The sequence below is a fragment of the Mobula birostris genome, chromosome 11, assembly GCF_030028105.1.
Source record: "Mobula birostris isolate sMobBir1 chromosome 11, sMobBir1.hap1, whole genome shotgun sequence".
Lineage (NCBI taxonomy): Eukaryota > Metazoa > Chordata > Chondrichthyes > Myliobatiformes > Myliobatidae > Mobula > Mobula birostris.
Genome location: NC_092380.1, coordinates 60,371,946 through 60,384,531, shown reverse-complemented (window position 1 = coordinate 60,384,531; position 12,586 = coordinate 60,371,946). Strand labels below are relative to the sequence as shown.

Below are 12,586 nucleotides of genomic sequence, written 5' to 3'. Positions count from 1 at the left end.
TGCTTTTTTCTAATTTATTCAAGGGTTTAGAAGTAGGGGACATAATAAAGAATTTGCAGATGACAAAAACTGGTTGAGGAGGAAATCTTTAATTTAATTAGTAGAAATTGGCAGAATTTAATCGTGAGTATTGCCTTAGATTAAGTGCTGCAAGGCCAAAGCACGCACAATAAGTGGGAGGAAGAGAGGGACCTCAGAGAGTGCAACCACTGATCATTAAAGGTTACAGGACTGTTTGCAGAGGTGATTAAAAAGACTTGACATGTTCTTTTCTTTGTTGTGGTACTGAATACAATGGCAGTGTCGTTATTGCTAGAACAGTGTACGGCAGCAGTTCGACCACTGCCTGAGTGACAGGTAATTTGTGGTCACCAAATTACAGGAAAGAAAACTGATACCACTGGAAAGGGTGAGCTCACTCTGATGTTGCTAGAGCTGAAACACTTTAGCATAGCTGAGTGTTGGTTAGGCTCAGAAATTTTCACTTTAGAGCATGAGAGGCTAAGATTTTTAAATAATGAGAAGCCCAGATTGAGCACATAGGGATGATCTATTCCCTTAGCATATGATTAAAAAAAATAAGCAGGTTAAAGTAAATGGTTGAATATAATGATGGGCTGAGTGGACTCCTAACCTCTTTCTACAGCTCCTGCTGCCTCGGGAAAGTAGCCAACATTAACAAAAAAACTCTCTCAGACATTCTTCTTCCACCTCCCCCGTCACTTCCATTCAGCAGAGTATTCAAACCACTAGACCAGCCTTTCTCAACCTTTTTGCCCTGGAGGAACCCTTGAAATAATTTTCAGATCTCAGGGAAGCCCTTCTTCAAAATTACTATATCTACAGCTTACAGTACATTAGCATGATCAGTAAGTTTAGATATAATAATCCAAAAAGTAATTGTCAACGCTCTTTTGAGCAAAGGAAGAATTTTTAGCCAATCTTTCTTGGGGAAAAAATATCAGGTAGTTAAACTTAGCTTACCTTTCTTCAAATTAATCTTTCTTTTCCTTTCATAAATTAAAAACTCATAAGCCATACGGAATACATTTCTGTTAAATAACTGGCTTAAGCCAGAATGGGATTTAATTTTTTTGAAGGTAGACTCGGTAGATTTAATTTAAATAAAGGGAGTAAGTTAAGTTTAATTAATGCTATTTATAACATGAGAAGTTATTGACAATATTGAATAGTAAAATTAGTAAAAACCATAAGCCAAAGCAACATAGTTCCTCCAAGACAGACCTTTCATTTCCAGATATGAAGACAGAATATTAAATATATCTTGGCCTTTGCTTGTTTTGGCCAGCTCTTCGCAACAGAGAAAAAAAACTTGAATTTCACCATCACTTACAAATCTTACGAATGCTACAACATGACATTTATTGGTGAAATCTGTTGAATCATCAACCTGGATAGAGAAACTGTTGTTTTTCAGTTTATCACACAAAACCTATTCTGCATCGTGACATTTCATCAATACGTCAACCTTTGTACTGTTCAGGAGTGAAACCTTTCCAGTTTCTCGTATTGCATCTTGCCCCAGCATTTTACCCACTACAGTTTAACATGCTGGCATTATTAGGTTCTCACCAACTGTGTGACATTTCCTTTTCTGGGTAATAAGTTCTGCTGCTAAATAACTTGTTTCCTGAATCATTTTATTGACTGTGACTATACTAACAAAAGCTTTACTCTGTTTGTTTTGAGATTCTGATGGCCATTTAAAATAATCAGCACTTTAATGTGACAAATGGCTGTGATTTGTAGCTAAATGTCTCTTCAATTTTGCTTGAGCCATTGCTGCATTTTTAAGTTGTTTGCCACAGACTAGGCACAATGAAATAGGTCAGCTTGGATTACCAGTTCATGTAAAACACATTGTCTGTTGTTGCACTAGAGCAGTGGAATGAAGATTGTGCCATCAGGCATATCTGTAAAACACAGGGGTTAAAAAAATACAAAAAAGAAAGGCATAATAAATAACTAAATGAGAAAAATGCAAAAAATTTGAAAATTTCACAATACAATTCACTTCTAACCTACACAATCCACCATTTGTAATGTTTACAACAACAACAAAGCGGCAGGCCAGCAGCTGAGTCATGGCACGTAAAAATTCCTTCTTTAGAATGAAAAATTCCCTCCTATTTTCTCCTAGTCTACTGGTAGTTTGTTCACTCCCATAAGTCAGTCAAGGGGAAGTTGGGGGAGGTAACTTGAGACAGAGAGGCTGATGTCACAGCCTAAGTTTGCAGAGTATATTCAATGCTCTTAAAACGCACTTCATGCTCATCAGCTTACCGTCCTCCCCTCCGTGCAATACAGACTCATCATCCTACCGTCCTCCCCTCCGTGCTATACACACTCATCATCCTACCGTCCTCCCTTCCGTGCTATACAGACTCATCACTCCACCGTCCTCTCCTCCGCGCAAAACAGCACTCACTAATCATCAGCGGCCTCCCCTATCTCGCGTCAAAAACTGAGAATGGACTCAACCAATAAAACGCGGTCCTACTGCGCACTGCCACATTGGGCTGAGAGACCTCGAACGAGATTGCTAACTGGGCTGCTCGGTCACCACCCACCACTGTGAGCACTAACACCGCGCGTTGAGCAAATTTCAAAACACTTATTGTTTTAAAATCACGTTCTCTCCCTGGTGACCTCTCATGGAACCCCGGTTGAGGAGCCCTGCACTACGCCCTTGAATGGACCTCTTATACAATAAAGATGAACTCTTGACCTCACTGGGACCACTGCAGTTCACTGACTACCTGCACTGCATTTTCCCTGTAACACTACGTTCTTCATTTCGCTATCGCTATTCCCTTTGCACTACCTCGACGTACCATACGTCTTGAAATTACCTGGGAGAGCATGCAAACTCCACACAGTTGCTGGAGCCGAGGCTACAGCTGTGCACAGCCAGGAGCAAGCTATCTCGGTGACGTACATTTTAGACAGACAACGCTAAACTGCTCTATACAGGAAATCCTTTGTCACCAGTTTACATAAAAGAGCAGTTCAATTGATTTGAAACTGAGTTCCAGACTAACTTGGACTCATCAAAAGCTCCTGTAATTAAGTGCTAGCTGTAATGAAATTACAAACACAATTTGGACATTGCTGTCTATTTTTCGTTTTGGCACCTATTTAGAATATAATTAAAAAGAGGAGGCTGTTTAGCTGCAGAGCTAAAGAGGGGATGGAAATTCTCAAAGATCTTTTATCCCACTTCTTGTCACTTAGCAATCTATTTGCTAACACCCCAAATAATAGGCCACTGACATTTTTTTGACCCACCCCCCCCCAAATCTTTATAGCTTTAAACCCCCACACTCATTATGAAGGTTCAGGCCAGGAAAGAGCATTCCATCTTCCATGTCTTTTTTATATTCAGAATGGACCTGGTTCAGAAGCAAATGAAATACAAACAGGCCTGGCCTGTTCACAGTGGGTTAATCAGTCTTGTTGTGTGCCAAATCAGGAACCCCACCCGTAATAATAAAAAAGTTCCATGGGATCAATTTTGCAAATGACACTGGCACTTTATGATAATGTGGGTACAGAATACTTTACAATCAAAATCTCATTAACTGCTGTTAAACTGTGTTTGCATTGCAAAGCCAGTCCTGAGAAAATTAGATTGGAATCAAGTTAACAAAACCGGGATCAGCAGAACACAGTGAGACAGGAATACATCTGGAGCCTGTGCAAATATCAGAGCAACTACAGAATGCAATTAACTGCATGATATTAGTCAACAGCAAGGCTCTTTCGGAAGAGAACAGAGAAGTCGACACCAAATACCTTTGTCTCATATGTGCCTTTTTACAGCATCTGGGCTTTGCGGGCAGGGCCAGCAAATCTGTAATTGCCCTTGAACTGAGCGACTTGCTAGGTCATTTCAGAGAGCATTTAAGAGTCCAAGGTTTAGCAACGTTCTGCTACCTTAGTGCTCTTGACAACCTACCAATGGAAGCAATTTTACTGTGATTTTTTTTTCAAATCAACATCAGAGATCTTATTTATTTATTGAGATACAGCACAGAATAGGCCCTTCAGGCCCTTTGAGCCATGTTGCCCAGCAACCCCCGGTTTAACCCTAACCTAATCACAGGACAAGTCACAATAACTAATTAACCTACTAACCAGTATGTCTTTGGACCATGGGAGGAAACTGGAAAACCCAGAGAACATCCACGCATTCCATGGGGAGGGTGTGCAGATTCCTTACAGATGATGTCAGAATTGAACTTCAAACTCCGATGCCCCGCGCTATAATAGTGTCACGCTATGCATCTGTGGCACTCAAAATGTCGTCGGTTTACTCCCCTCCACAGATACTGCCCGACCTACTGAGAACCTCCAGCATTTTGTGTGTGTGTGTGTTGCAGAACCTTTTGTCCATTTCCTGTTGCTTTGCCCTAAATAACTTGACTTCCTGATGATTACCCAACGATCCTTATTTCTGGTATAATGGCGGCACGCTCGCTCGCAGTGGCTTCTACGGGGTCAACCAAAGGTGCTACTGCCCTTTTTCAAATGCATCTCTTTACAGATGCAAGATCCTGCTGGACATTAAGAACTTAAAGTACTGCAGGTTTACCCTATCAGTGAGCTGCTCGTTGGCAGAGAAATTGAAGGAGATAGACTTGATGCGGTTCGTGCTGCTGCCTTCGTCAGAGAGGCATCTAAGGAGGCAGTGCGCAAAGGCGAGTGATCGGCCTGGTTGCTTCTCGTGACCCCAAGACCGTTTTGGACATTGTTAACTTGGAGTGCAAGGACAGGTGGTGAGGGAGCTCCAAGGCCTTGGTCGTAGCAAGATCTAGGCCACAAGCTGCAGTTGGCGCCTGTTTGTAGCCACCCAGGAGAGAGAGACATCAGAGTTGGTGTGCTCCACTGGAGACAGTGTGCCCCCCAGTGTACGCTCAGCAGAAGACAAAGTGTATTGTGTTTTGAGTGCAGATTTCTGCAACATTCATGGACTCAGCATTTTGGACTATACTTCTTTGTGTGATTGTGCTTGCTATCTTATATGTGCCTTGTGTTGTGTATGAGTTTCGCTCCTCGGCCCCGGAGTAACACTGTTTCATTTGGCTGTATTCGCCAGTGTTCATCTATGGTTGAATGACAATTAAACTTGAATTTATTGCAAAACCTGTCAGCTCCACTACAGCTTAAACATCAGCATTAAATCCCCAGGGTAGACAACAACCAAAATCCATCACAATTTCGGACACTTGCTGATTTAGTGTTTGGGTGGTTGAACACTGAAACCTATTCTTCATTATCCCATCAACTATGAACAGTAATATGCCAGTCCTGGGAATGTCCAAAGTGAAATAAGATCAGTCAGTATCTGAAACACAGCTAACGTTTCATATCAAAGACCCAATGCTAGATCAACTTCCATTTCTTGAATGGTCATTCTACCTGATCTGCTGACCATTTTCAATACTTTTGTGCGCTTTTATTTCAACTTTCCAACACTCAGGAGTATTTTTTCTTGTATGCAGAACAGCCACCTTCATTAAAGCAGCTCTTAAATCCAGAATCCAGATTAGATTTCAAGGGACATCCTGTGTTTCTCAATCAGTTAGGGAAACTGTAAAATGAGTCAGCACCATGCAGTAGCCTTGCAGGTCAATCTAATTGGAAACACTGGGATAAAATATTGAGGATTCAGGGACATGTTCCATTAATGGTGAAAGGTAAAGCCAACAAGTCTAAGTGGTTGGATTAAAACAGGTTTTGAGAACTGGAGATTCTCAACAACACTATAGAAACAGTACAATAAAAAACAAATTAGCTGGCAAAGAGCTTGTGTAAGTGAAGGCAGATGGAATTTCATCTCAAAAAAATTATGAGACGATTATCTTTGGAGGATGAATACTATAAATGGCAGGACCAGGGAACCTTAGTGTATATTATTTTAGGCATGTAAAAGAAGAGTGCAGGTAGAGAACATAGTCAAAGCAGGATACAGGATGAGGGAATATTTTCATTAGCTAGGGCATAGAATTAAAGAACAAGAATGTTAGGGTACAATGAATGAAACATTAGGTTCTGTGCATTTCAGATCACTACGCCAATGGAAAGGATGTGATTTCACCAGAAATGGTGCAGGCAAGCTTCACCAGGATGTTCTTTGGGATGCAGCTTTTCAGCAAAAAGGGTTGGTTTGCTCTTCCCTGAGCAGAGGATGTTGAATGGGAACCTGATTAAGGTCTACAAGATTACATGCAGCATTGATAGTGCTGACCATGAGGAAACATTCTCTCTAGAAGTGTTTGTAGCCAATGGGCACAGGTCTAAGCCATAGTCTAGGTACAGGGTTGATGGGCATGCCCAGGAGTGGCATGTACCAATATTTTGTGGGCAAGCAGCATGCAGAGCTGCCCCTCGATTCTTTGAACCCACCCATAATAAATAGGTACATAATGAGCACCTTTACTGCCAAATGAAGCAGTGAACGTCTCACACACACACACACACACACACAAAACAGTGATATATTTTCACAGAAAACATCCCAGCAAATGGTTACAATAAAACTATTTACAAAAGATCTTATTTCAAATTTTTTTTGAAATTGATTAATATTAACCATTTTAACAGGTTTTCAAATTATGCTTCATTTCAATCTGTTATACTTTTATTAGTAAAACAATGAGTATGAATAAATAAGGACATAATTTTTCCTTAAAGGTGGTCAAAATTATTATTATTTCATTAATCAATGATAATCTCTACTCAACATTACCATAGCACTTGAGAAGAACTTAGAAGATTATTGCCAATTCGGGAACAGACTCTGAGTGTCTCACCCCAGCTGAGACATTTAGAGTGAACTTGAAGAAATTTTTTGTCACCCAGAGGGCTACTGAAATCTGGAATGCACTGTCTGGGTGGTTGGTGGAAATTCGTTTTACCAAGTTTAGGTGAGCACTTGAAATGCAATAGCTCAGAAGGAAATGGTCACTTGATTGCCAAAGATACAATGGGCTGACAGGCCTATTTCTGTGCTGTGCGATTCTGTGGCTAATACATTCAACCACGTACTTGAAATTATTTTCAGATCAGAAATGGCACCAGGTGGGACACAAAGTAAAGCTCATTCTCTGCCATCAAATGATCTCAGCTCAGAAAGTGTATGTGCCTGAATCAGATATATTATCACTAACATACGTTGTGAAATTTGTTGTTTTTCAGCAGCAGTACTGTGCATTACATAAGCATTACTATAAACAATAAGAAAATATTTTAAAAATAAAAAGAGAATACTGAGGTACTGGCCATAGGTTTATGGACGGTTCAGAGATCTGATGGCAGAGGGGAAGAATCTGTTCCTGAAAGGTGGAGTGTACTGGTGCACCCATTTGTAGCAATAGAGGGAACTTCTGTCTATCAACTGACCTCCTGTGAGACAGCTGGAAAACATGGCCTCTCACTTGTACTGACTTTGGATGTCAAATATTTGATACTCTTTCTGCACAGTCCTACTCACCAAAGTCTTGTCTTCCTGAAACCATTATTGAAGCACTCGCTAATAATTGCCCAAGGGACAGGGCCAGGTGTAGTAGAAGGGCAGAAATTCGGACATCTGATCTTTATAAAACATTTGCTCTAAGCATTGTGTGATACAAATCAAAAACATTTTTTGAGCAGTAACAAACTTACACAGAAGACAGGGCAAATAGTTGTGCTTAAAGACCATTAACAATGAACTTGTCAAATCTGAAAGGTGGATAAGTGAATTGAAAAGTTCATGCAGATTATTTCCTCCTGGGAGAGAACAATGAAGGAAGTTAATAACAATTTGAACATTAATTTAAAGACGATACCACAACAAAATCTCTTTGTGTCAATTTCATCTGTAACTCTTCATCTCCAGTTCAGGCAAAGGTATTCAAACAGTGGGCGAATTGAATCTTGTGGCATCCATAGCAATATCACACCCTGATGCTCAGCGAGGGACATCTGCCAACTATTTGAACCCTCAGGCTTGATGTTTTGCATTCAATAAGAAAGCATGCCACCAGACAATCTTTAAACTTCCAGACAATGAACTTGATTTTTTTTGTTAAACATTGTCATGCCTTTTGGCTGCTATCTGTTATTCAACCTAAAGAGAGCTGAACTATTTTGTCAATTTTTTTTATATATAGGCATCCATTAGTCTCGTGAGACCATGAATTTGCGCCTTGGAGGGTTTCCAGGGCGCAGGCCTGGGCAAGGTTGTATGGAAGACCGGCAGTTGCCCATGCTGCAAGTCACCCCTCTCCTCGCCACCGATATTGTCCAAGGGAAGGGCACTAGAGCCGATACAGCTTGGCACCAGTGTCGTCGCGGAGCAATGTGTGGTTAAGTGCCTTGCTCAAAGACACAACACGCTGCCTCAGCTGAGGCTCGAACTAGCGACCTTCAGATCACTAGACCGATGCCTTAACCACTTGGCCACGTGTCAATATAGGTTTGGAAACATGCTCTTGACGATCAGAATATGGACCCATTGTATGATACATAGCAGTGGCTCCAAACATTTTGCGTTCCTGCCCCCTTGGCTCCCACACTATCTCCCCAGTGCCTCACTCACCCCTTCCGGCCACTACATAAAAACTATAAAGAATTTTGATTTACGATGCAGACTGAAAGAAAATAGAATTGTAAATTGAAAACAGTGACAAATATTTAAATTTATTTAAAACTACATATAAAATTATTTCTTTAATTACAGTAAAAACAATTTTCATCAATTTTAGAGCGTGCATTAGTCCAACCACTCACTACTTCAATGTTTTTTTCACCTTTCAATGAGATGGATGGGCTTGGTGCAGTGCTATCAGCTTCTTAACATCAGGTTGAATGTCACTCAAAGAATCTTAGATCCCATTGTTCAGTAATTTGCTGTCTGTTTCATTGCTTTGAAAAAAGCTGCGCGACTACACCAAAACCACAAAATACGAAGTTGGAAAAGCAATAGGGAACATCTTGACCATTTTTCACAGTGCAGGATAGCATTCAGAAATTTCTTTCTGCAATCAAAAGTCTTGATATGATATTTTGAACCTCAGCTTCAGCTTAAAGTCATTTTGTAGCAAGATTAGTTCTTCCTCTATCCTTCCTGTTAATTCCTCATTACAAGTGTTCAGGAATGGATTTATTACCCAATCTGGAATTTTAATTGAGAAGATTCTGAAATTTCTCTGACATGTTATGTAGCTCACCTAGGTGGGCACAGTATACTTGAAGATTATCATCTGGTATTCTTTAATTCTCTTCCAACTAAGAGGGGCTCGGAAATTGGAAAAGGTCACAATGGCCAATGTTGTACTTAAATAGAGTTACTTTGAATAGAAACACGGAGACAACTGATTTGATTTTGATAAAATTCACATAATTTCCTTACAATTGAAGACTGATTTCATTAAACTTCGCAAATATTTTTGAATAGAAAGCAATATCATGCCTAGTATTGTTGAGTTGATAAAAGAATTTGATCGCAGTTTCAAAAGTCACATAAAAGCCTCTCAGGCAGTTTCCTTTTAAAAGCCACCTGACTTCCGTGTGCAATGACAAGCATTCAAACTGTTCATCATTCTTCATACAAAGCTCTTGAAATAGTCAAGAATTGAAAGCAGGGAACCTGATTTTATTTACCACTGTGATAATAATGATTTGTTCACCAGATCACTTAGGTTTTTCATGACAAGATATCTGTGAATTACACAGTGAATGGTAAATATGTTAAGTACAGACTTTTTCAAAAAAGTAATAACCCCACAGTGATGTCCTCTTATTGATGGTGCCCCATCTGTTGCACAAGCAAGAATGTTGAGGAGCTGAATGTCCTTTTTGAAAAATGGCTCAACATCCTGAAAAATTGACTCCTCCCTCATATCTGTTTCTAGTCCCCCTGCAAATAACAACTCATGAACTATGCTTTCATCTTTCGTGAAACGAACATAACCAAGAAGCAAAGATCTGTTGCCTCTCAAATTTGACTCATTCAACTGCAGAGCAAGTTCTGTTGTCCTAAGTATGTTGTACAATGTGTCTTCCACATTCTTAGACATTTTTCATCTATTCGACTTTGAACAGAGTTGATGCTGAGTGGAATTGCTTTAATTATTTGGCCTTGTAATTTATGCAAAACCATACTCATAATCTCCCTTATTGCTGATGGAATCAATTCTTCTCCAATTGTATGGAGCTTTCCAGATTTAGCAATGAGTAATTAAATGTGTGACGCACACAAAGCATCATTGTTTTGCTGTGAAGTGCTGGGAAACATGTTTTGAGGTGTTTTCTGCTTCTGAAAGTTTTTATAAAGTGACTGAAAATAAGCCAAGTTCTTTTTACTTTATCAGAATGTCTTCTCTTCAAATACTCAAGGAGCCTGGATGGTTTTATTGTCTCATTTGAAAAACTTTCTCAAAGTCACATTGGCTGTTGTTGGTTGCTTGGTGCAAAACCACATTTCAGATACTCCACAATATACTGCCTACACTTTTTCATTTGGTCAGCTTCTGCCATTTTTGTTATGGATTAACGATCATGGTCAATCATCTATTGCTTAAGCCCAATTTCAAGCACTGCAATCAATAATGGGGAAAGTTATGACATCATCATAGCTCAGGCAAAACCTGACTCTCTGCCTGAAGGTATGGCCACGGAGTCAAGAGAAATGCAGTCAAGACCATTCGAAAGGGCAGATTCTGAACTTTACCCCATTGAATGCCAAACCCTAATTCACAGGAATGATTTCACAGTGATTAGAATATGGGAATCATACTGGCTAATACTGCAGTACAGTAGTGAACAGCAATGTTCAGACTGGCCTCAGACATAGCTATTACTTCTGTTCAGATTTCTCATGATATGCCAAATGCAGAAGTGTCACATAGTGTGTTACAGTTTTGAAATGCATCGAGCAAAGTCTAAGAGAACAGTGGGTTTGCAAGAGATAAGGTGATTACATAATCATTGTAATTAAATATGAGGCACTGAGGATCAAATACTTATGATAAATAATTAATTTCTTAAATTAAATTTGGAATTGTTCAGCTACCTCCTTGCTACCTAGGGCAGCCCCACTTCTTCCTTTAACTTTATAGCCCCCTTGGAGACTCCCAATGCCACCAGGGGAGCAATATTACCCATTTTGGGAACGACTGATACATAGTAACTGAGTATCTTTTGTGCTTATAAGGGACTTTATAATGTAAACAAAAATTCATAAGTTAAAAAAGGGGTAAATTTTGGAAATTATAGAGTTGTCCCTTTATCATAACTACTGAGCTTGTATCCACACTACAGTTTCCAAACATTGTTGACATCAATGATAATTTCATGTTTTTACTCTGCTAATTCATGAATATCAGCAGGATAAATGAACAATAAAGTATATTTTCATATCTTGCTCTTCCTAATTCTTAAGATGGCACCAGTGAATCATGGCGATGTTCTGAGGGCTACGTGCAATACTTCTAAATATACGCCTTTTGAATTACTCTCACTGCAATCTGCAGCATGTGATTTCCCTCCAAGCAATGGACTTTTAAATCAATTCAATTATCTATAGGTTTCAGAATTGTCTGAAGGTCTTGGCAGACCAATTAGGTACAGCATCTTTAAGTGGATGAAAGTTCATCACCATGGCCAGGAATGAGGCAGGGGGAGGGGGTGGGAGAACTCCAAGCCAGGCTGAAACATGGTGGGATAAGGCCCCCTCTACCCAGCATTGCTGGAGAACAAAATTGGAACCCAAGGACAAGATTGCTGTATCAGAGGGAAATGAGGGACTGTTGTGTTCTATGTCTGAGTGAGACTTGGCTTTCTTCCAGTATGCCAGATAGCGATCAGACCAGAAGGCTTCTCAGTTTACAGAATGGATTGAACTGTTGATTTGGAAAAGGTAAAAGTTGGAGGTATGTGTTTCATGGTAAACTCTCAGTGGTGCTATGATGTGGCAGTTTTATCAAACTAACATTCCCCCAACTTTGAACAGTCAAATGCCGTCCATTCTAGTTAAGCGCTCTTCCATAATCCTGACTCAGGTTTACATACCACCAGCGGCCGACTTTAATCAAGCACTGGAGATATTGCATGAGGCATGAAATAGTTCACCCTGATGCATTTCAAGTCGTAGTTGGGGAATTCAACCACAGGCTTGTTTGGACAAAACCCTACCCAATTACCATCAGCGTATAACCTGTTGCACCGAAGGTTCCGACGCACTAGACCGCTGTTATACTAATACAAAAAATGACTACCGTTCCATGCCCAAATCACATTTCGGTAAATCAAATCACTTGGCTGTCCTCTTCCAACCTGCACACAGGCAGAAACTAAAGAGCAAAGCTCCAGAGGTTAGGACAACAGAGAGGAGGTTGCAGGAGGCAGAGGAGTGGTTATGGGATTGCTTCGAGTCGTTGGACTGGGCAGAGTTCAAGGAATCATCTAGAGATCTGAATGAATACACCATAGTTGTTACAGACTTTATGAAAACAGTTGCAAACAAGTGTGGCCCCACAAAATCATTCAGTCTTCTCCAACCAAAAACCCTGGATGAACC

At 40.1% G+C, this 12,586-nt stretch overlaps 1 protein-coding gene across 3 annotated transcripts in view; it reads right to left on the bottom strand.

Moving 5' to 3' along the window:
- The window catches only part of LOC140205105 (oxysterol-binding protein-related protein 5-like), a 139,260-nt gene that overhangs the window by 94,835 nt on the left and 31,839 nt on the right, over positions 1–12,586 (bottom strand). Inside the window, exon 1 of one of the 3 annotated variants that reach the window (XM_072272291.1) lies at positions 4,159–4,178. The exons of the other annotated variants lie outside the window; for them this stretch is intronic. The gene's annotated coding sequence lies outside the window, so the exon portion shown is untranslated. Of the gene's footprint in view, positions 1–4,158; positions 4,179–12,586 lie in introns of those variants that run through there. 3 annotated transcript variants of the gene reach the window in all.